Source organism: Manis javanica, chromosome 3 (genome assembly GCF_040802235.1).
Source record: "Manis javanica isolate MJ-LG chromosome 3, MJ_LKY, whole genome shotgun sequence".
In the NCBI taxonomy this organism is placed as follows: Eukaryota; Metazoa; Chordata; class Mammalia; order Pholidota; family Manidae; genus Manis; species Manis javanica.
Window position 1 is genome coordinate 133,489,733 of NC_133158.1, and position 24,502 is coordinate 133,514,234.

General features: G+C 41.5%; 1 long non-coding RNA gene across 1 annotated transcript; it reads right to left on the minus strand.

Moving 5' to 3' along the window:
• Nucleotides 1–3,791: 3,791 nt before the first annotated feature.
• Nucleotides 3,792–18,822, minus strand: LOC108404198 (uncharacterized). The gene is made up of 3 exons (XR_005057102.2): nucleotides 18,738–18,822; nucleotides 4,790–4,829; nucleotides 3,792–3,912 (listed from the first exon to the last, which is right to left on the minus strand). It is a non-coding gene; the product is annotated as an uncharacterized lncRNA (long non-coding RNA).
• Between the last annotated feature and the right edge of the window lie 5,680 nt (nucleotides 18,823–24,502).

Genomic DNA, 24,502 nt, shown 5'->3' on the forward strand with positions numbered 1-24,502 from the left:
TAAAGTTACATAAAACAAATTTTTCATATCCCAGAATGTTGTTGTAGATAAAATGAAGAACTCAGCTTCAGAGTTTTGAATTCTGGTCCCAACTCATCTATGTGGCAATCTCCTCAGGCCATGGCTTGCTGAATTGTAAAAAGAGATAGAGGAATTAAGCAGAAAGATTAAGATCTTTTGCATATTTAATTCTGTATCATTTGGTCGATGGTATTTGTAAATGTACAAAAATGACACCATATAATTAAAAAAATATGCATTGAGCATAATATTATGTGCTGGATATTGTTCTCAGCTCTGTGAATACAGATTACCATACACCCTCTCAAATATGGAAGAAATGCAAATATATCCAATTTAACAAGTGTTTAATAAATCTTGACTCACAGAATATGTTACACCCATTCTATAATTTACACTCTTGTCCCCACCATTCCACTGAAGCTGCTCTTGTCATCAGTGACCTCCATGTTGACACATCTAACCATCAGTCAGTTTTCATCAACTTGATCTCTTCATAGCATTTGACTCAGCTAATCATTTCCTCTTCCTTGAGGCATTTTTACCCCTGGGTTACCAGGACACCACTCCATGGTTCTATCACAATGGCTGCTTTCCCTCCCAATTTTCTTTGCTCTTTCTTTCCATCCCTTTTGATCTCTAAATGTTGGAGGGCTCCAAAATCCACCCTTAGACCTCTTTTATTCTCTATTTACACTTATGCCCTGGGTGATTTTTATCTAGTCCTATGGCCTTAACTACCACTTACAGCTCCCAACTTCATATCCTTAGTACCATTTCTTCCTTGAACTCCAGAATCACATACCAAGGACCTATTTGACAACTCTATTTGGAAGAAAATCCAAACGCCACTCTCCCTTTGCTCACTCTGAGACTCTGGGATTTACAGGAGATTTTTGAGAGGTGTATTTGGGACCAATATCTGTGATGGGTGAGGGTGCAGGAAGCAGCACTGCATAGTGTGAGAAGCTGAAATGCTCATGCCGTTACGTCAGAGGCCTCAGCTCATCCCACCAGGAGCTCTGAAATTGGGACAGAATTCCTCCAGTTGAGGCAAGAGAGATCTATACTACTGCATGAGCCCGTTATTGGGTGCAGGCTGCCCCCAGAAAGGGGCATAACCTTGTCAAGGCAGCTTCCTCCTACCAAGAGCAGTCCTGGAAAGGACTCAGCTTGAGCCCTCAGCAGACAACATCCATGGCAGCTGGGGAATGGGTGGCTTGTCCTGAAGGGGGCTCTGGAGCCACAGCTTCTCCTGTAACCACTATCTGGTAGCATCTCATATCCAGCATTTTCCAGCCCTTATGTGGCTTTATTTTTTCTCAAAGTCTATCCTATGTGTTTTACTTGTTTGCCTGTTCCCTACTAGAATGGAATGCCATGAGAGTGATACTTTCTTTTCCTCTTCCTTCTTTAATCCTATATCCCTAGCATCTAGACAGTGTCTGGAACATAGTAGATGCTCAATAAAGATTAGTCAATGAGTAAATAAATGTATCACGTGCTTACTATATGCTAGAAACTATGCCATGTTCTGGGACTCAGAAGTGAACAATACAGGCTCTGTCACTCACCATGTTGCTTGCAATCCAGTAGAATTTATAACTTAAGAAGTGTAATTATAGCCAAATGCTGTTATCTAGTGTTTTACTAATCTGTATAGATTCAGCACATCTGATAGTCCATTATACATAATTTGTACTGAATGGCAACACCAGAAAATGGTAAAATCAGTGGAAACTTTACTTAGTTATTTTATTGTTACTGCTAATTTGGGGGAGAAAAAGTCAGATCACTGGGGTATATCTCTTTTGCTCAGATCAGGAAGAAAGAATAAGGGACAAAATAAGAAAGGGACTAACTCTGAGAAAATGAATACTTAACTGGAATTTTTATTAACCAAAATCCTATTGTCTAAAATGCTGGAGAGCAAGACTTTAATTGTATCTAAATAGATAAGGGACAAAATTTTTTTCAATGAGCAGATATTTTAAAGTCAGTTTACACATACAAATATAATTTGCCCATTACTTTCATTTCAGTGGCCATTAAAATGCAATAAAGACTAGAAAATAACACTTCAGCTTTTGAGTCATTGAGAATCACAAGTTCATCTTTTAAAAAGCAGGCTATCTCCTTAAAAGTTTTGTTTTTTGCTTTCTATAACATATTTTATTTCCTTTCATAGCCATCTAAATAATTTTGCCTTATGGAGCTTTGGCAAGATGAATCCCGTTTCCACCTCTGCTTATTTTATTTGAAATGTGAAAGCCTTTCACTCTGTGATTTCTGGATGATAGTGGACATGACAACAAATATTTTAAATCTTGGTTTGTCATAAACAGGATATTTGGCATTTCTAGAATAACTGGCATGGGAAACCTCTCTATTTATGTATTTTCTAGTCTCTTTGCTTCCTTGCTTATTATTGTTGCAATGTATGAAATGTAAGTTGGGTCTGAGCAAGTTTGTGCACCTATCTTCTGTGTGTACTTTATACTAGGAGCAATGTAAGCCTTGAGAAGATTCTAGCCCATAAGAATGTCTGCCTTAAAAGTGAAGAAAAAAAGAAAGGCAAGATGTTTTATGCTTTTGAAATAATAAGACCACCGGGTCTCACTTAGTCTTGATTTCAGACAACTTGACATTGTCTTATTAAAATACATTTCAGACCTCTAATGAATACCTTAACTATCAATTTTATTTTAATTTACTGAGATGTCACCTCTATTCCTGGATATCTTTTAGAAAAGATTAGACAACTATTAGCCTGGTGTTGTAGTGTGCAGATCCAGTAAAATTATACCATTGTTTTGACTAATGATTAGATGGCAAGGTCCTCATAGCAGGTCTTTCAGAGCACAATAAATATTAGAACTTCACAAACTACCCTTGCAGATAATTAATCCTCCTCCTACAATTGAAGGTGATACTCTAGTAGTTCCTCTAGGCACAAAAGGGCTGCAGCAGTCCCTCAAAGAAACCTTTGCCTGCTTCACTCTGCCTATATTTCTGTCCACCTACAGTCCATCCTCCGTTATCTCATTCTTCATCTGCTTTCCTTGAGCCTCTCTGCTTCTTCCTTGTTTTGTGCATTTTTCTTCCTTTTCTGATCCCAGGTTGTTCATGTGAATTGACCAGAAATTGTATTGCAAATGTATACTTTATGTGTACTAATATTTTTCCTATGAAATTTTTCTTTTTCCTGTTAACAGTTTTAAAAATAGGAGAGTAAAATTCTTCAATTATTTTTAAATTTAAAAGCTTTTCAATTTTTTCTGTTGATCTTGACTTTTGTGGGGAGCTGTAGTTTAAGTTGAAAAAAGACTACTTACTTACTCCAGGTTTGGTTATTCCTCTAAGAATAGAGCCCTGCCCCATAGTACGTGTCCACTAAGTGATTTTTTAGGTGAATGCTCAATGTGCAAATGCCAAATTCTTATGAGGGCACTAACAGGAGCTTTTGTAGCATGCAGCATCCATCAGACATAGATAGGCATTCATCAAGATGTGAATCTCCAAAGGGTGCTGCTTATTTGTTTTTGATTATCTTTACATCAAAATCTTGATGGTAATGGCCAGGTAGGGTTTGCCTGGATGAGGTTTCTATATGTAACACTACCTGGAGGGGTTCTTTAATCAGAAATCTTATGAACACTCAAAAGAACATTCTGAGAACTACATATACTTTATTTTACTTGCTTCTTTCTGTTCAATAAATTCTGAAACAGTGCTTCTCAAGTCATAATACATAAGTGATTCATCTAGGTACCATGTTTAAGTGCAGATTCTGACTCAGTATGTCTGAAGTATAACTTCCAGTTCATTTCCAAAAAGCTCTCATGTGATTCTGGGGTGGCTGGTCTGTGGATCACACTGAACAGCAAGGGCCTAAAAGGGAAAGAGTTGTGTAACAAAATTTTCACAATCATCCTTGAGGTCTTTCTCATTAAGGAACTGTTGCTAAGCCTCAGCTAGTGGAGGTCTGGCCTGTATTCTTTCCTGTCATCTGTCCCATCTTGGGCTGTCCGTGTTTGCTGCAAGGATTTGTTACTGATCACATAGAGTCCTTAGTATTGACTTGTTAACCCTCGAGAGAGCCGCTGGTTACTAACTGGTGCACCATTTGGATGCTGATGCTGGCAACTGCTTTCTCTGAAGCTTCAGTGTTCTTTGTTTCATGGTGGAGGTAGATGGCAGGGTGGTGGGGTAGGCAAGAAGGATTTCTTGCTTTATATGTTAGCTTTACAGCACTGTAATACTGTCTGTGTGGTATCAGTGGGGGGTTGGGACTTTACTGTCAAATAGTTTAAGTCTCATATATGTTATCTCATTAAATTCTCACAGCAACTCAGTAATATAGGTAGTGTTAATATTATCATTTCCACCTATGGAAGAGAAAACTGATATTCCAAGTAGTTCAAGAACTCCTAAAAGGTCACAAAGGAAGTAAAGGGCACACACAAAGGAACTGGGGCTCACACCCACATACTGCAACTCCAAATCCAGTAGGAAGATGGATGGAGAAACCTTTGGGGGTTTCTTTATGTCCCTACACATCCATAGATCTATTTTTCTTTGGTTGTTCATTGGTCCACATTTCTAAAGAGTTACCACCAAGAATGACTTAAAAATCTTGATAGTCTATTGACTTCTGTTTGAGAAAGATTATTTCTTGGCTTTAAGATAAAGTGGGAGACCTATAATATATACACAGAGACTGAAGAGGCAAAATTAAATGAGGATAAATGCTAAGAAGTGGGATTACCTTCCTCCTCAATTTTCCTCTTCCTCTTCCTTTTCTGTTGCTATGGAAAGGAAGACAATTTTGTTGGCAGTTAGAACCTTAACTTCTACCACTTTATACATTTAATTTTTGAGATATTTTCCATATTTTATTAAGAAAATATTTTTTCTAGAGATCCGCAATAGTCAACGTTCAAGATGCGTGAAGACTAGAATACACAGTATAGCTCATATTCACATTAGATGATATGCTTCGCAGTGACTGAATGCACTGGGGATGTGATTTAAAGGCAAATGAATGGTGTATTTGCATTTAGTATTTCCTTTTCAAAAATTTTCAGGAAGAAAGAACCAGGCAGTTGCTGTAATTAGTACACTGATGGTTCGGTGGATACATAAATGTAAATCATTACAAATTGAAAAGTGCGAAAACAGAAAAGCTTTAACAAATTTCTTTACACAGTATTTCCTATAGGTCTCTAGTCTATTCCATGAGCAGCTAGGATGGGGCATAAATTTGTCAAAAAGATTTTAATACCTTTTAGTTTAAAACAGACTAATTCACATATTTTGGGTAAATATTCATTGTTTCTGGTTACCCTTCTCCCACCCAGGTCTTCTTTTAATGGTCTTAGAGGTGGGATTGGGAGAGGGGGTGCTGGTCCTTGAGGTGTCCTAGAGCTGAATTAAAATAGGCCCATGAGGACACTTCTCTAGCCTTCTCTCCACCTGGACCCCATCCCTTAGCCATTTCCACCCAGTGTGCAGTGCCATGTTGAAGCTGGGGTTCCTCTAAGAAACTGAAACTGAAATTGTTTTGAAATTGTCACAATGTATTTCCAGAGAAGTTAGGAATGACCCCCTGCTGTAAAAACCTCTAATCATATCTAATTATCTCCATCTCCCTACCTGTCATTATTTTGATCCAAAAGTGGGCAGGGAGGCTACCAGCCCATGTAGGTTCTTTGTAAAAATTAGAAAATGATATTCCTTTGGTGGATATACCCTTGCGCCCAGCTGCCAAGCTCAGCAAGTTGAACAAGGCCTGGAGAGCCAACCCGATTTGCCCCTGGGCCAGGCCCCCGTGTGAAGTAAGCAAACTGCACAGCCACGTACCCTGGCTCTGGGGGAAGAAGCCAGGATCCAAACACCTGCATGGTTCTTTCCCTCTCCTTCTCTGATCTCCTCACCTCCTTCCCCACAGAGCTCCCACTTCCCCTTTCTCATTAGGTAGGCATGAATTTCCTTTACGCGTTATCCTGAGTTACCATCCATGGCTCATGTTAGAGCTCTGCCCACTGAGTCGACTGCATGTGGTTACCAAGCTTAGTCTTGCTATGAACTAAATTAACCCCCAAAAACTTAGCACCTAGCACCTTGAAACAACAAATGTTTATAATCTCACACAATTTCTGATGGTCAGGAATCCAAAAGTAGCTAATTTGGATGGGTTGCAGTCAAGCTGACACCACAGAGTGCTGTCTCTGAAGACTTGGCTGGGATTGGAGGCTTCATTTCCAAGCCCTCCCATGAAGCTACTGGAAGCACGCTTCAGTTCCTCATCCATAGGCCTTTCTATAGGGCTGCTCATGACATGGCTTCTGCCCAGAAAGAGTGACCCAAGATAACCTAACCTCAGGAGTGACAGTCTATCACTTCTGCCATATTCTATCAGTCAGTCACAGACCAGCCCTTGTACAATGTGGGTGTGACAGGGCAAGAGGGTCAATACCAGTAGATTGGGACCAGTGGGCACCATCTTAGAGGCTGGCTACTACATTGTTCTGCCAGTGTTCTTCAATGGAACAGCACTGGCATGTGGGGTAGGACAATTTTTGGTTGGATGGACTGTCCCAGGCACTGTCAGACATTTCACATCCCTGATCTTCATTCTCTAAATGCCAGCAGCCCTTCATATCACCATGACAACCAAAAGTGTCCCCTGCAACATTTCCAAGATGGGCAGTATTCACCCTGGGTTCACAACCTATCTAGTATGTGACCTATGTTTTGGAAGTTAATTCAATTAAAAATGTATCAGTTAATTATTTTCAAAAATATTACAACAGTTGCATTTGTATCTCCCCACATGGTTTGAAGGAACTGAGGGATTACCAGTCTTATAATATTGATGACTATTGTCTGAGAGAGCACTGAACTTAGGCAGAAATGCACCCTTAATTTTGCTCCTACCATTTGATAGCTGAGGGCCTGGAGCAAGTCATTAAACTCTCTGAGCCTCCTCTGTGAGCAGGAGGTAATACTACGCACCTCACAAGCTGAGAGCTAAAGAGAACAGACACTTTGGGACCACACATGGCTCAGTCCTTCCTGAGACACTACAGCAGCTCAGTCCCTAGAAGCTGCTGTTGTTTCCAACAGAAGAGTTGCAGGAACTTGCTCACCCCACAGGCCTATGGAAGGGGCCAGGATGTGTGTCACAGGACAATCAGTGCAAGCCTGGTTTCACTCTTTCCCAGAGGCCTGAGCTTTTCCTAGCTACAAGGTAACTGCTGGGCTTCATTCTGCGGAAACACTTGGGTGTCTGCTAAGCCCACTATTCCTTCTATCCTGTTGCCTTTCCTGGTCCCTGGCCAAGGTGTAACTCTTTCAAGACAACTATTTCCTCCCGTTTCACTCCTTGGTTCTGGGTTTCCTCATCCTCGACCCTAATTCCACTGTTCTCCTCCTACTGAGCATTTCCATTTTCCTTTCTGAAGGTGATCACACCCCTTCCACTTCCATCTGAGCTGCCTCCACTTCCTGGAAACCTGGCTCACTCCCAAGCATGTGCAAGCCCTGCAGCATTCTCAAGTTGTCTTTGCATAATAGCTTTCAGGCAGAATGCTTCCAATCACAGCTTCTTTGTTGTCTGGGCTGGGGAGCACTGCTGGAGAGAATCACCAGCTTTCTGGAAGGGTGCACTCCAGATTCATGCCCCACCTCCTGGGCCATCAGCACTGCCCTGGAGCCCCTGGCTTCCCTGTCAGTGCTGTGCCTTGGCCTCCCAGCATCCTCCACTCACCTCAAACCTTCTACTTCACTCCTTCACACTTTTACTTCACCCTGCTTTCAGATGATCTTGCCTGCTACTCCACAAGAACACAGAAGCCACAGACCAGAAAGCTCACCATTTCCAGCCATCCTCTGACCAATCTCACTTGTGCCTGCGCTCACTTTCCCCCAAGACTCACCTCCTTGCCTGAACCTAGGCCCTCATCACCTTAGGCCTCTTCAGGCACTTCCCTCCAACAGTGAACCTCTCTTCTGTATTTCAGTCTTGAAATTTTCACTGGATCCTGCCCATTTAACTAGCCTCAAGCCTCTTTCATGTTTAAAAAGCAAACTTCCTCCAACTTTTCCCTTCCTCCCTTGGAGGGAAAGTATTTCTTCTTTCCCTCTCCTCCTCCTCACAGCCCAAGTTCTTGAAATAATGGTTAACATGCTCTTCAGCTTCTCACCTCCCTAGCCTCTCAAATGACTGCAGTCTGCTTCTACCCACAGCGCTGCTCCTCAGGAACTTCTCTCACCAGGTCATAACCACTTCCTTATCGCTGAATCTCCCCAGCAGTTCTCAGTTCTTATCTGACTTGACCTGCCACCATCTGATGCCATCAGCCACTCCCTTTCCTGTTGGAATGCTCTCTTCTTCTGTCTTCCATTCAGCTACATGTTCCTGGTTTCCCTCCTCTATGTCTGGCTACCCTTTCTCAATCTCCTTTTTGACACCCTTTCCTCTGTCCTTTTCTGTGACTCAGTGCCTTCAAATCTCTGACCTTGATTGTCTTCCCTTCTCCTGCTCTATACTCTCTCTAGGTGATCTCATCCATTCCCAAGGCTACAGTGTATTTTTACATGCAGTCACCTTTGAAACTATGCCAGGGGTCCAGAAGGCTCTCCTGAGCTTTAGACCCGTATTTCTAAAAGTCTTCTACCTGAATGTCACGCAGATATTTCCACTCAATCAGGGCACAATTGTGCTCTTCATTTCACTGCTAAAATCTGCTCCTTCTCTTTGGCATAGTCCTCAACTCTTGCCCCTCCCTGACCTCCACATCCAGTGGCCAGATCTGAGCTGCCTCCCTGAAACGTTTCTCAGCTGGGAGTGCTTGTCTCCACTTGCACTGTTGTTGATTGCCACCACAGCCTCCCAATAGGTCTCTTAGTTTCCAGTCTTCACATTGAACCCCAGTGATCTTTCTGAATCTTTAATCATGTCCTTTCCCTCACCCCTGCTTAAAATTCTTCATTAACTCCCTCTTGTCCACAGGATATGTCTGTGTCTGGTTGATTGGTCTGATCTGGTCTCTTTCACCCTCCGTCTTATCACTGCCACCCCCAACCTGTCCTTCAACTGCATGAAACCATTTATAGTTCTATAAGGTTGATTGTTATATCTTGTCTCTGGACTTTTGAAATACCCTTTTCCCTGTTCCTTCCCTCTTTGCAGGTTAACTCCTACCCATCACTTTTTCCATGATGCCTTCTAAGGCCTTCTTGTAACAGAGTTAGATGTTCCTCCCATTTTCTGTCATGTTACCCTGTGTTTGCCTCAATCATAGCACCAATCATACTTTTACTGTCCATCCACCATTAGACTTTAAGAAGAGACCTTTTCCTCTTTGTGGTTTTAACGCCAAACACTCTAGACAGGGCACAGTACATATTAGTAGCTCAATAAATAGCTATTAAATAAAGAAATAAGTGACTCTATTGATGTATATCACATGAATGGCATATGATGGAGACTTATAAATTGTAGTTGAATTTGAACTTCAGGAGAGGGGATATTAGGAATAAGCAATGAATTTAAAGGGGATAAAGAATCAAGAGATGTTCCTCCTTGCATCATTTTGCTGGGTCCAGGAAGCCAGATATTCCTTTGTCCTTACCCTTTACCTTCTTTGGCAGAGGAAAAGCATCTGCTTACTGGAAAAGCCACTGCTGACCTTGGTGTTGCCATTTCAAAGATGATAATAAAAACAAAGCATGGGCCAGGTAGAAGAAATAATTCTTTTCTGGTTTTCTTTACACAGTTCGGGTGGAAAACAAGTTAACACTCAAATGGAAGAGGAGAAAATACTGTTACAAAAAAAAGTAAAACAGCTTCCTGGCTTAAATTAAGAAATATTTACTGTTCAGAAATTTTACTGTTTATTTAGGTGGATATCCTGAAAGAAACAGGCTTATTCCTTTATTCTGCAGGTTAAACAAAAAAAGTAGATCAATATTTTCTAATGGCAATATCCCACCTGCCTTATTTATTGGGGAAAAGAGTATACAGTTGCCAGAAACACCCACACATAAGTAAATGAAACACTATTATGCAAGAATCTAAGGAACACCAGCTAAAGAACAGCCTGGTATTGAAAAATAAAGAGAAATGATTCCTTTTAGTTGTAGCCCACATATACTTTCCCCTGCACCTCAGATCTCCAATAGATTTAATTTCTATCTGGTTTGTCTTCAGGACTGGGGAGGAGAAATCCTGAATCTGGCAGGTGCCGAGCTTGGAACCCACACTCACTAGAGCAGTGTTGTTGGTTCAGATTATAATTGAGTCCAGTAACGCTTCCAGCCCCAGGGAAACCTCTGTTCCAAATTTTTCCCTCATTCCACAGGGGAGTTCTCTTTGCAAAAGGCTTTGGCCGTTCCTAAGCTTTCTCTCATTTTGTCTTTTAGAAAGCATTTTGTGGATTGGAACATTTGCAGGTTTTTCCCCTCCCTCTTCACCCAGATGTTTCTGGTTCTCAGGATGTACACCTGTGAAGCTGGGTCGCTTGGGAAAATGTTTGAGTTTTATTTACAGCAGAGAAGAATGTGATCTTCACATACAGATGTTCAAAATGGTCATTTTGTTCTCAGGGATCAACTGCAAGACCTGCTAGGGTGGAATCTGCAGGAATATGAAAAGAAAATATTAAGGTCAAAGACATCTAATCATTAAATACCTTTTGAATGCCTACGCTGGCTCACCATCACTATGCAGGTGCTGGGAGCAGAGGAATGGGAAAAAAAAAAGGAGAGAGGGAGAAGAAGAAGACAGAGAGACAAATCTGTGCTACAGTTGGGCAAGGGCATAGCAAGAGATGGACAATATAAAATATAACAAATAAACAAGTAAATAGATGTTAAGTGTTTGTAGATGAAGTTATCCTGAACTTTGAAAGTTAAACGTAGATGCTGAGATTCCTGCCTTTTGCCATGCAGGTGGTCTTGCTTCAGTGAGAGATGAATTTGTGAAATGTCTAGTATAATTATCTAACACATATCTGTTCAATAATATTAGTTTCTGTTCTTTTCCTAGCTTGAGCTACCAATGCAATAAAAGTGTTTTTGTATACTAAATTTTGCACGCTAAGTTTGTAAGACTCGCTTTTAGCAAAATGCATTAACTTCAATCTCGGAGGAAGTTAAGTGCAGCCATCATGGAATAGCTCATATCATCAAAAGTTACTGTTAGTTGCTCAATTCATTCCAAATCATTTTCATAATAAATATTACCAAGAAACTATTGTTTATCAAGCACAATGGCAGGCAGTAGGAATCCAGAAATTATGAAGTCACCATCTCTGCTCTCAGAAGTGATTAGATAGGCAGCAGTAACTCTAAAATAAGGTAGTGTAAGAGAAAGCTCAGTAGGAAAAAACAAAGCCCAAAGAAGGAAAGGTCACTTGTGTATTTTGGGAGACAAAGGGAGAAGAGCCTCAGGAGGGGCTTCAATAGGTAAATGACCTCTGGGCTGACTCATACGGAAGAGGACAGTGTGCAGGGCACAGGAGGGCACCAGGGAAGCCTGTGGGGTGTGGGCTCTCAGCCCCAGGAGTTGTCCAGCTTGCCCTAAATAGAATGTGCAAGGGGTGTGGTGAGAGATGGGCTTAGAAGGGGACTTGGGTTCACAACATGAGTGCTTCAATGGCAGGGTAAGGGCTGGTATTTCATGTGGCCACCACTGTGGCACATTTTGAGATTTTGGAGGTAAGAATTAACATGACTAGCTATGCAACAGAGAGCACACAGGAAATGGGGAGACCAGCAGAATGAGACAATAGTCAACCAGCTAAGGAGGACTGAGATCATAAAGAGGGAAGGCCCTTTGGGAATTTATAAAAAGCTGAATCAAGACATCTGATGATCCTATTTCCCTGTGTTTGTGGCACCAGTCACAATTTGAAATGACCTTGGTCACAGGCTCACATGGTTATGGTCTTTCTCCCTCTCTAGATTACAAACTCCAGGAGAGCAGGGACCTATTTTTCTGCTTCTTTGCTGCCTCCCTGGTCCCCACAGTGATTCCTGGTAAGCAGTAGCGACCCAATAAACATGTGCTGAATGAACAAATGGCTGGCGTGGAAGTAGAGTTGATATGACTTGACAAAGGACTGATGTGGGACAGGTGGGAGGCTGAAGCGCTGAGACGCTGTGAGGAGAGTTTCCAGGTTTGGTCCCTGCGAGAATCCTAACACACTGCCGGAGCGGCGTCCCGCATCTCAGCTTACGTCCTTGTGCACTTGTGCTGTTCATCTTTAAGAGGTGACTCCTCACGGTGACTCTTGTTCTCATTCTTGTTGTTGTCATTTCCCATGTGTTACCTTTTTTTTTAAAAAAAAGGTTAACCCTTAATTTCCCTCCCATTTTTTTCCTAGTTTTATTTTTTATTTTTTGGCCAGCTCTGTCTTGCATTTTTTTTTTTTATCGAGTGTGTTCAAGGGTGGAGGACTCTTCCTTTTTCCCTCAAGGGAGGAGGTTCTGATATTTTATTGATAAATTATCAGGACCCTTGGAGGTGTGTACAGTGAATCAGAAAGGTTTATCTGCAATCAGTAGGAAAAGAATTTAGGGCTTGGCTGGCTGCAAATTCCTACACGTAAAGAAGTTTTCTAGTTTCAATAAATACTGCTTCTAAGAATTAAGCTATTTTTAAAAAAAGGTGGCACATTTTCTGAGTAACTGCTATATTAAAGCAGAGAGGAAGGATTGATTTTGAAATCTGATATGAAAGGAAAGGGCAGGTCAAAGAAGAAACTGCATCAAAGAAATGGAAAAGACTGAAGGACATGTGACTTGAGGTTGAGTTTTGAGAAGAGAATTTGTAGCCTCTAGAAAGTAGGAGATACAAGGGCTTCTAGAGGCAAGAATTAGGGAGCCAGGAATTAAGTAGGAATAATTGGTCCCTATCTTCTGTGAGAAGTGGCCTTGTTCTATCTGGGGGTTGACCTAAAAGACTCTCCGTGTGGAAGGTGTCCCTTGCACTGTGAGGATCCAGGAAAGGACAAGAGCGGAAGATAGTTCATGACAGGTGGGAGTAGTGGTGGCAGGAATGGCAGTGTTAGAAAGTTGCAGAGGAAGCTGGTTTTCCCCCCGCCCAGGCAGCTAGGTATGTGGAGAGGTTGGTGGTGCTGGTGGGCATGGAAGGGAGAGTATATGATTCCCTCCATATGTCCATGTGTCACATGGCACCACTGTAGGGCATACCACTCACGTGTAGCTTATCTAAATGTTGTGCTCCAGAGGGTGACAGTCACACAGACAGCACCCCTCACTGCACCATTCCAGACCACCCAGCCCCTCCCCCGAGTAGGACAATGAGGAGTACTGTCTACAGGAAGTGAAGTTCTTGGGTTTTGGTGTTAGGATCCTTTTGGTTGCAACTTGACTCACATAACTTCAACAATAGAAGTGATATATTGACTCACTCCTGTGCATTCCAGGGATAGAACTGGGGTCTGCTTCCATCTTTTGACATTGTTTTCTTCTGTGTTAGTATCATTATCACCTATTTCTGGGTTTCTCTCATGTTTCGTTTTTGTGATGGAGGCAGGAAGGTGTGTGTGCATGTATGTGTTGGGGTTACATGTGTAATATTTTCTTTGGCAGCACGTGCCCCCCTCCAACCACATTAAAAATAGAGAAAAACAGTTTCTTTTAGGGAAAGGATATTGTTATCTTCTGAATTATGAAGGGTATGAAGATCATCAATAACTATCTGCGCACGAGGAGGCTTGAAAGGGTTTCTGGTGGGCCATTAAGTATCACATTTGTTAAACTGTATGCAAAAAATCACCTCCTTAAAACACATTTTCTTGTTGAAGTAATTCCATTAGATTCTTAAAGAAGCCCAACATGAAAAATTCTGTTTAAAAATCTTTCAAGGTCAGTGTATGATCTTAATTAATATGGATTGGTAAGTGATTTGCAATTCTCTTAGAAATGAATATTGCTGGAGTAAGTTATAACGAGCATTTTATAGACAAAGTCAGTACATGGTGTGTGTTTTCAGTCTTTGTCATCTGGTTCTAGTCTCTGTTTGGCAACAGGGTTTTATACGTGGCTCTGTCAGTGCAGCCAAAAAACCTTGCAAACTTCACAACTTGCCACTCTTTTCAAAAATGTAGAGGCTGAAGCTTATAGTACATGTTGCTGGATTAAGCTTCTAAAGTGAGAGTCTCATGGGCCGAAAATATCTCTTGTACCCACACATTTCCTGGTAGGCCAAACTTCACAAAATAAACATAGATGACCTCTCATCCATTCAGCCTTCCGGAAGGTTTAGAGATGATGCAACCTTTTGGCAACCTGACATGACAGATTGCTTTACTTGTGCAGAGCATGAACTTCCTTCATTCTGCCCAGCCCGGACGAGCAAGCATTTACGTTAGCACTGCCTGGATTCTGAAACAGTCTCATCTACTTTAACAAAACTATACAGTAAATATATGGCCTTGGCGTAGGGAAGAATGAGTCAACATGTGACAACAGGGGAAGTCTTGTGGTTGCTTCATAGTGACATCCAAGACATTTGAGAAGTAGAAGCTGCTTTTCCTGTCAATACCTTGGTTTCCTTTCCTTTCTTCATCCCCCCGATGCAGGAATAGCAGTGTCTGGAAACCATATAGGTTTCTTCTTCTGGGAGGCGGAGTGTTTTCCCACACGTGGAGCTGGCTGGCTTTGCTCTTTCCCTTTGTGGGAGGGCGTGAGCTGTGAGATTCCCGCTGCTCCTGTGCCTGCCTCTTATGTCTCTGTAGCATCAACCCAGGTCTCAACTCAGTTTCTCTTCCTGGGTTGACTTATTCTGTTTTTTCTTAACCAATAAATATAAACAAAGCTTTGAATGTTGCTTAGTGTGCTGTGCACCTCCCTGGACACTTTTGATTATCCTATCGACTTTTTTCTGACTCCAGGATGGACTGTATAGGCCCTTACTGTTTTCCCAGGGGGGTTTGTTTTGTTGCGTATGTAAAGATTTTCTTTCCCCTGTAATTGCCTGATTACCGCTTTCTTTTTCTAAGAGATAATCCATGCTTAGAAGTGCCACAACATCAAAATTATGGTGCATGATGAGGCACAACCTAGTTAAAGAATTCTGGACAAAAGTGATCCCCATCTATTTTACTAATAAGACTCTTTACACTCTGTTCCAAACCTATTTGTCCAACCTGTTGTTCCTTAAAATGTATCCCAGATGACAGTACTTCTCAAACTATACAAAGTAAAGAACCAGCTGTTTTAATTTCCCATCTGTCAAGGTTGGATATGTGGTCATACTGTGCAGGACTAGAGGGCAACTTGGGTGACATGCCATTCACCACACCGGCTTGACCATGTCTGGTCTATATCCTGTCCCAACATAGGAGGCCACTGACTGTGCAGTGTCAGGTTGCTAACATTTCTAGAGCTTATTCTCAGTTTCTTTCCTCATGTTGTCATAGAAGGTAACAAACAATTCACAGTCCAGGGACCACACTTTAAGTAGCATAGCCACAGGGCTCTAGCCCCACCAGATTCTGACCATTCTTTTTAACAAACCTTAGCTGACAGTGCTTTCTGACCCCAGGTGTTCCTTCAGTTTGGGTGCCCCTGTTCACTTAGCTTTGCCTGGTCCATCCCTGCTTGTCTTTGAAAGCCCACCTTAAATATTTTATTTAAGAAATAATTCATATAATATAATGCTCACCATTTAATGTGTAAAATTCAGTGGTTTCTAGTACATCTACAATGTTGAGCAACTGTCACCAGCACCTAATTACAAAATACTCCTGTCACCCAAAGAAGAAACCCTATACCAATTAGCAGTCACTACCTACCTCCCTACCCTTTGCCCCTGACAGCCCCTGCTTTCTTTCTGTGGATTTCCCTATTCTGGACATTTTGTATCAATGGGATCATACCATATGTAGCCTTTTATGACATATTTGTTTCACTTGGTGTAATTTTTTCAGGGTTCACCCATGTTGCAACATACATCAATTCTTTATTCCTCTTCAGCTGAATAATTTTCTATTGTACAGATATATCCATTTTGTTTATACTTTCATCATTTAATGGACATTTGGACTATTTCTACTTTTTGGCTACTATGAATTACACTGCTAGTAGCATGTAGTAGTTTTATTGTGGATACATGTTTTCATTTATCTTGGGTATAGACCTAGGAATGGAATTGCTTGGTCTTAGAGTTCCTCTGTTTAACTTTCTGAGGAACTGCCAAACTGTTTTTCAAAGAGGCCACACCATTTTACATTACCACCAGAAATGCATGAGAGTTCCAGTTTCTCCACATTCTTTTTTAAAAAAAATTATAGTCATCCCCATGGCACCATGTATATTTTTCTTCTGTGAACTCATGTCTGACTCTTTATCCTTCCAAGAAGGATCAACTCTTTTTCTCCTCTCTGCTCTCACAAAAAATAACTAGTAAAGGATAAGAACAGCTTTTGGAGACTTTGTGGGTGCTTAGGACTATGCTAAGTGCTTTACATGTGTGAGCTTATTAAGTATGCATGTAATCTTTTGTGAAGTTGGTTTTATTATTTCTTCTATTTTATAGATGAGGGCACAGGCAGAGAGATTAAATTGTCCAAAATCATACCACAAGGGTGAAAGGGTGAAAGGAGTTGAAATCTTGGATGTATTGGACCCCAAAACCAATGCTCTTAACTGTTAGGCTTTTAATAAATGGAACCTATTAATATTAAAATATCTGCTTTATAGCAGACCCTTGCCATCCTATTAGAACAAGCAATGTTTCATTTCTAAAGATTTGGTGGAGTTTTATCCTTAGTTTACTCAAGAGCATTTCTACAAAGTACAGTCAACAGTTATTTTTCCATTCAGGGTCTTACACAATAGAAAAATAAATTGTCGCACTCCTAAAGCTTTCATCATACCCAGCATATGAAACCCTGCAAAGTGTCATTTGTTTATCTCCAGTCACCAACCGACCCTGAGATACAAATGGAGGCACTTACTGATTTCATCTTTAACTTTGATCTTGAAGACTATATGGGATTTATTCAATGCACATTTATTAACATGTCTTCTCTGATTGACATGTGCCACAAAGATATTGTTTTCTCTCTCCTAATTTCCTCTTTTCCTGGGAAAGGAGAGAACTCCAGATACCACTTCACTGCTAGGAAAACCTTGGTCATCTTTTGCTCTTGTGCTTCTTTTTTTTTTTTTTTATCACACATGAACCCTAATTATTATGTTATTGGGTATTTTCTGGTGCATAGGCAGAGGCTCTAACATTTTAGAAGTGTTCATGTATGTATATCTTTATCTATAGCCATATATATAGTTTATAATTATCATAACACTGATAGAAGGTATGTTTTACTATCATCAGTCTATAGATAAGCCAATAGAAGTATTGAGAGATCAAGAAAGTTGCCTAAAATCACCTCTAATAGTAAAAGTAAATCTTATAGTAAGGGGCCTATTTAAATTATTTGTTCATGAAACCCTTGCCTCCTTATATTTTAAAAAGAACAATTCTATAAATAATTTGGAAGTCTGTATGATACAATCTCCCCTCCCCCATCTTTTGTTACCCTTGTGAAGCCTTCCCAGAAGAAGTTAATCACTTCCTCCTCCTTCCTGCCTGGACCATAGTGTGTCATGGCATTTGAGATGCTCTATTATAATGTATTTGTTTACACATTTGCCTCTTTCTGAGGGCAAGGCCCACATCTTATTTTTCTTGGTATCTCCAAGTGATGCCTAAAATCTAAAAGGTATCTAATCAATGTTTATGGATTTGAACATCTGTCACTGCTGTATTTGACCTGTGCACACCACTCAGAACCCCAGGTGAGGACAGCAGTGCACACTGCTCTGAAATAGGGCAGAAGAAAAATAAACTATGTACTTCTCAGGGTTTCTTGGGATGAAAACACAACATAACTAACATACCTTTAGTTAAGGGGGTCCTCTGGGTTAGTGTGGGCCTTCAACTAGCATGTGTTCTCAACAAACAAATCTGCCAGTATGGAAGAGCCAACTTATCTCCGTAAGCATCATCAGTAAGGCTGCAAAAAAGATGCCATTATGTCATCCTGGTGGGTCTTTTTTTATAAAGTTCTTTTCTGTCCAAACACGCTTTGTTTACTTCTCATGCTTTGACCCACAGAAGAACGTTGCCTCTTCTGGTTCTGGACAAAGCTGAGGCAAAACCACGTCAGGTGTCCCACCTTTGGTTTTGTGCTGACAGCTCCTTTCACTGTCCATACTCATCTTCTATCCACTGGTCTACAACTTGATTCCCTTCTCCCCTCAACCTGTGCCTTTCTCCAGTCAATCTCTGTATTTGCTATAAAGAAAAGTTTCTATCACTCTTCTTTCTCATTACATCCATCAACCACATGTGTCCCATGAAGGACATTTCACAGAGGTCAACTGATTTTTCTCAGGTCTCACAGGAAGGTGAAAACTAAGCCCAGGATCCAGATTTCCTTACCTTATTTCCCATTAGTTTTCACTGTCACTGTATTTTTAATTGCCGTTGTCAAATCTTGATGTTAAACCTCACCCCCTCTCCCATAGTTTTATAGAGAGATGTGAAAAGTTCTCTTTTTGCTAGACATGAAGGGAATGGAAATTGTGAAGAAAGCTGTGAAGAACCTCCAAGTTATATTCATTATTTGCCCCAAGGGCCAGGTTAAGTACACAGGAAAGGGTAGTCTTCCTACCTCCTTAGGGTGGACCCTGTTCATCAGGAGGCCATTCTCTGGCTGTCCCTGAAACGCACACAGATAGTGATCTCATCCTTCTCTGAGCAAGTGTGGCCACTACTGAAAGGGCAGACACCGCCCAGGGAGCAGGCAGGCGGGCCAGGATGTGGGGAGGATGATTCAGCAGGTAACAGCAGTTCCTTTCAAGCCACCCTGTAGAAACGCCCAAGAGGTTCACCCTCTCAGACAAATTTCAGGGGAGAGAAAGCAAATAACTGGTTGCCCATAGTATTTTCCTCAAGATGAATTTTGTTTTCCCCTTTGGGAGAAAAATCTCATATCCTGATTGACATACATCAGAAAGTTCCTTATGAATTTGATCATGACAATATGGTTTCCTTTTCTTTAATTATGAAAAGGATTGGCAATCAGCACATCCACACTTTATTTCAGCTCCTGATGAGATGTTGGGGTGCTGTAGGCTGAGAAGCCCCAGCATCTAGCACAGTCAAGCCCACAGCAAGTGGTTGAGATGTGTTTGTGGAGGAACAGAAGAGGAAAGTTTGAGAGGATCTCTTCTTGAGCTTCCTTAAACTATTCTGAGCTAAATAAACACGTAAATATGATGTTTCATTGAAACTCTAAATACAACGATTGATATCTGAAAGCTTGTAATAAATAAAATTATTTCAAAATGAGTTGATGTCTTTTTCCTTACTGCTAGGCACTTGGATCATAAGAATTGAAATGTTGTTCCCCTGAAGCATATTTTAAAGGGTGTTTTTTCCTTTCTCAGTGAATATTTTTAGACCAAACATTAGCATGCAAATTATATGGATAAACCCCCTTCCTCTTAATCTTCATAATAGCCTGTGAAAAGTTAGACCACAAAGGCACAAAGCCGATCTTATTACTTGTAACCTTTGGGGAAAGCAGCTTCATCTACCACTCAAAGTTTACTCGGGTGTCAACTTCAACACATACCTATGGCTCTAAACAGCTCTGCCAGATAACACTCCCACACACATACCAAGGTGCTCTTTGGACACTGCTATGGAGACGGCCTGGGAATTAATGACACGGGCTCAGGAAGACAAAGAGAAGGGAGAAGGGATTTCTGAAATGTCAGGGACTCCCTCCTGCTGTCTCTTTCCCAACAACTTGTCAGGGGCTTTTCTCTGTGGTACTGGAGCTGGATTTTCCCACAGGTAAACTGTGTATTTCACACTCACGAAGGGCTCCTGCTTTCCTGAGAAGCCCTGGGGTGTGATCTGGAACCCAGCTGGGGGGTGGGTGTGTCACCCAATGTCAGCTACTTCAGCTGGTGGGCCCTGGGCTGGTGTCAGGGGCTGGTGAGAGGTTAGCTTGGAGTGTCCAAGGGTTCCTTGGTCCCAGGCACACCCTCCCTCTGTCTCATAAAAGAGAAATTAGATTCCTGTCATTCCCTTGCTTTAAAACAAACTTTGGGCCTTTCTAACCCATAGGCAAAGCCTGGTACAGCACACGAGAATCTTAAGAAACTGGCTCCACACTCCCTCTCTCCTTTCTTGATACTTACGACTTGTTTGCTCCAATAGAGCCTGGCAATGCCTGAACATTTTGGTGCAAGACATACACATTATTCTCTAGTGACATGCACTCTGTCCTGGGGACAAATAACTAGGAAGTGGCATGACCCCAGAGAGAGTTCCAGGCAGGGTCTGCCAGCCCTCTTATCTGATCTGCTTGGGATTTCATCTCCCGGGGACACTAGGCATTACATAAAGTTGAATTTATTTCCTGTCTGCAAATATTGTGAAGTCAAATAAGAAAGCAACATTGAAACAAACACTGCTGGGTGGGAGTCAGTAAAATATTGGATTGTAGCCCTAGCTTTGCACACTAACTAGTTGTGCATTTTAGGAGAGATTACTTGGCCTCTCTGAATTTTCAGTTTCTTCATCTATAAAATTAGGAAATTGGTCTGGGTAATGTTATTTTCTACAGAATATCCATAGTCTCCCATGGACAAAAATCCTTAGGAGGGGTTTGAGGAACAAGCAAAGTAAAAAGGAATTGGGTGATCTAGCATTTTGGATACAAGATGATCATGAAAGTGCCCAGCACAGGCCTGGTGCCCAGCGAGTCCTCAGGAGGAGGCGCCATTTCTCCCTGATGCCCTTATTTCTACACTTGAAGGTACTAGAGAGACCAGTGCCCTAGTTATTCCACTGCCCTGCTCTAGAGTCCCATCTCCTGTGAGAAGTTCTTCCCTCACCCACTGCAGGGGCTAAACTTTGAGGAGGTAAGGACAGTGCTCTGGAAGGTGCTTCATGAATAGAGAAATGTTTTGGGTTGAATTGTGTCATCTAAGAAAGATAAGTTGAAGCCTGAACTCCTGGTACCTTGGAATACAACATTTTTTAAAAAACAGGGCCACTAGAGAGGTAATCAAGATAAAATGAGGTCATTAGGGCCAGCCCTAATCCAATATGACTATCCACACTTTATTTCAGCTCCTGATGAGATGTTGGGGTGTTGTAGGCTGAGAAGCCCCAGCATCTTGCACAGTCAAGCCCACAGCAAGTGGTTGAGATGTGTTTGTGGAGGAACAGAAGAGGAACTTATAAAAAAGGGAGACTTGGATACAGGGACAGACACACACAGAGGGAAGAGGATGTGAACACATACAGGGAAAGACAGTCGTGTGGCTGGCTGGACTGGTGCACCTACAAGCCCAGGAATGCCAGTGATTGCTGGTGAGTGCCAGCAGTTAGAGGAAGGAAAGTAAGATCCTGCCCTCGAGCTGATTCTGCCAGAGCGCCTGGCCTTGCCAACGCCCTGGTTCCTGGCTTCTAGCCTCCAAAATTGTGCGACAATAAATGTCTGTTGTTTGAAGCCACTCAATGTCTGGTACCTTATTACAGTAGCCCTAGGAAACTAGTACAGGATCCAAGCTAAGCTGTGTGGTTTGCATAGAGAAAGAATTGGGGGCAGGAGGGAGAGCAGGGCAGGTGTGCGTGTGTGGGCCTGGTGTTAGCCCACATTTGCATCAGGGCAGATCATCAGTGAGCTCCTAGGAAACTAAGCAGACGGCGCTTGTCAAAACGACTTAAACTCATTGGCAGATTCTACCTGCTATCCTCTCTTCCTCCCCTTTATCCTCTTCCTTCTTTCCTTGCCCTGCTGCCCCTTTCAAACCCTCCCTTGCGCCCTCTCTCCCACCCTGCACTGACTCCTCTAAAAGGGACATTTATATTCTAATGTTTACTTAGAAATGTTAGTACTACGAAATTGTGGTTGAAGAGGCCTTAGAGTGAAGGAGAGAGACTGAGACCTCCTGCTTGGAGGCGATTTGGGGAGGCTCAGACCCTGGTGGCACCAGTAAAAGGAAGCCAGTTAGGGTAAGCTTTTTTTTTTCCAGTTCGTAAATCCTTCTTGTGAAGCTGGCATAATAAATGCTGTATAAGAACTCTGCCGTATGCTCCCCTCTGGAATCTTCAGGGCGCCCGACATAACCCTCACCCTCTGCGTGGTGGAGGGCAGAGAGGCCTCCCTCTGTGTGCTCCGTCACAGCTTCCCACTGACTCTGGGTTTGGGCCGCTTGATTTCAATGGAGGATTGTTCGGGGCAGCTAGTGACCGGCAGGGCTGCCAGTTCCAACACTTAAAAAATACAGAACTGCTTTTCAAGTAGAGTAGAAGGGCGCTGAAGCAAGGATGCAGGGGTTCCTTGTCAAACACACTGCCCATCTGTCCTGGCTCTCCTTGAAGGGGGCCCGAGGCTTCCCGGAGGCTGAGGAATAGTCCCCGACCTCCACCTCCAAACCAACAAAATGGGGAAGGAGGCCCACTTCATCTCTGTGCTCTCTAACAGGCCATTGATTGGGTGGATTCAAAGTGTGATTCCTTTCCCATTAGTTCATTCTCAAAGTTAATATGTTTAGATTAACTATGGCCTAGATGTATGCCGTAGACATGCTATGTGCTCCAAGTTAAGTGCTGGGAAAGAGATATCAAAGAGAGAGATTGCAAAAAGTGTTACATACTCTTAAAATCAGTGTAGAAATTGTACACATAATCTCTCCACTGAGATGAAATGTAATTATATGGTTAAATATCCATATTTTGACTATCGGAGAAAATACATTAACAAACTACTATTGAAATATTTTCCATATAAAGTCAAGTAGGAAAATTTGAAGAGTTAGTCTTTTCTGTACTTGCAATAATTTCATTGTGTGTTGAAGCAGGAATATTTTTATACAAGAACTGAAATTATACAGTTGCCTTAGTGATTTGGCCATTACTGAATAACCCTTGCCAGCAAGCCAAATTGCTGCTACTGGTCAGCCTCAAAATTCCTTAGGAGCATTTGGATGCAAAGAAAATGGAGATTTCCTAACAAGGACCACTTTTGTCTTACTGGGGATGATGGGTAAAGGGCAGAATGGGATGATCTCTGACTGTTTTCTGGGATTCAGAAAATTACTTAAAAAAAAAAATCTAAAAAATTTCTCTTTCCATGTCCTATGAAGTGCTGGGGAAGGGATTCTCACATATGCAGAAATCTACTTTTTCTAGCCAGTGGTAAATCCATCCTTCATGAAATGCATTGAATTAAAGCATTACGAATAGCTCTTCTGCCAGTCTTCACAGCAAAAGGAACAGAATATTAAATAACAATCATATCGGCTTTTTTCTAGATGAATCCCAGTGGGGATGGAATCAACATTTTTATGAGAGAGCATGTCATGAATAGATCTTGTAGATGCAAAATTACAAGACCACAAATACACCTCATTGAAAAAGAGGTGTATTTTCCTATTGTTCTAAGTATTCTTTAGAGTAGGAAGATGGAGAATAATATTCAAGGCATCTGCAAAGGACATGGGCCCCAAAATCGCCTTATTTCGTGCTTTAGTTGAAAATGACACCTGCCTCATTAACCAAATAAGCAGGGTTTTTTAAAGCCTTTTTGCAAAATCAAGCCCTGCTTTTCTGAGGAATGAATCAGAGGCACTACATTTACCACAAAAATAACCGAGTGAAGGCAACGATTTGTCTCTTTCTTATTTTGTCACATTAGACAGAGCAAAGATTACAAATAAGATGTAATTCTTACTGCCTTATTGATCATGTCTGAATGCTGAGCCTATTTTTACTGAAGAAACAATGCTATGTTTTCAAATTCTCAAAATGAGTAGGGCAGAATTACCTAATCAAATCTATCGTAGGAAGTGCGGAGCTGAACAATGCACTGGCTGGTGTGTTTTGACTTTACTGTCTCCATGGTAACATGCATGAATAAATTAAGAAAAATATGAACGATTTGTCATTAGGGTAGGAATTTGCCAGATCTTATTTAGTCCAATTAGTTTTAAAATTAATAATTTTTTAGATGATTAAAAGATTTTCCCAGGAATTCTCATAAAAAGAACTACTGTATTTATTGAGGTTTGTATAATTAAATGTCCATATTTTTAGAGTAAACTAATTGTGGAGTGAGAATTTCGAAGTTGCGTAAATTGAAGTGGTAGGCATTTGAGCAAAGGCTGTGTGGTAAGAAGCCAAAATGGCTGTTAAAAAGTGAAAATTTCATTTCAGCTGATTATTTGACATCATGGGAATCCCATTTCTTAAAATATGGAAAAGTATTTTTAATTCAGTATTTATCTGCTTTTAGGCAAATCAACTAGTCTACACAGGCTGTGTACTCAGGGAATTCACTGGAGCACAATGAGGGGCAAAGCCACTGGAATGAAGGGGGTGTTACAAGTGACACTCAGGAATGCCAAAATCCAT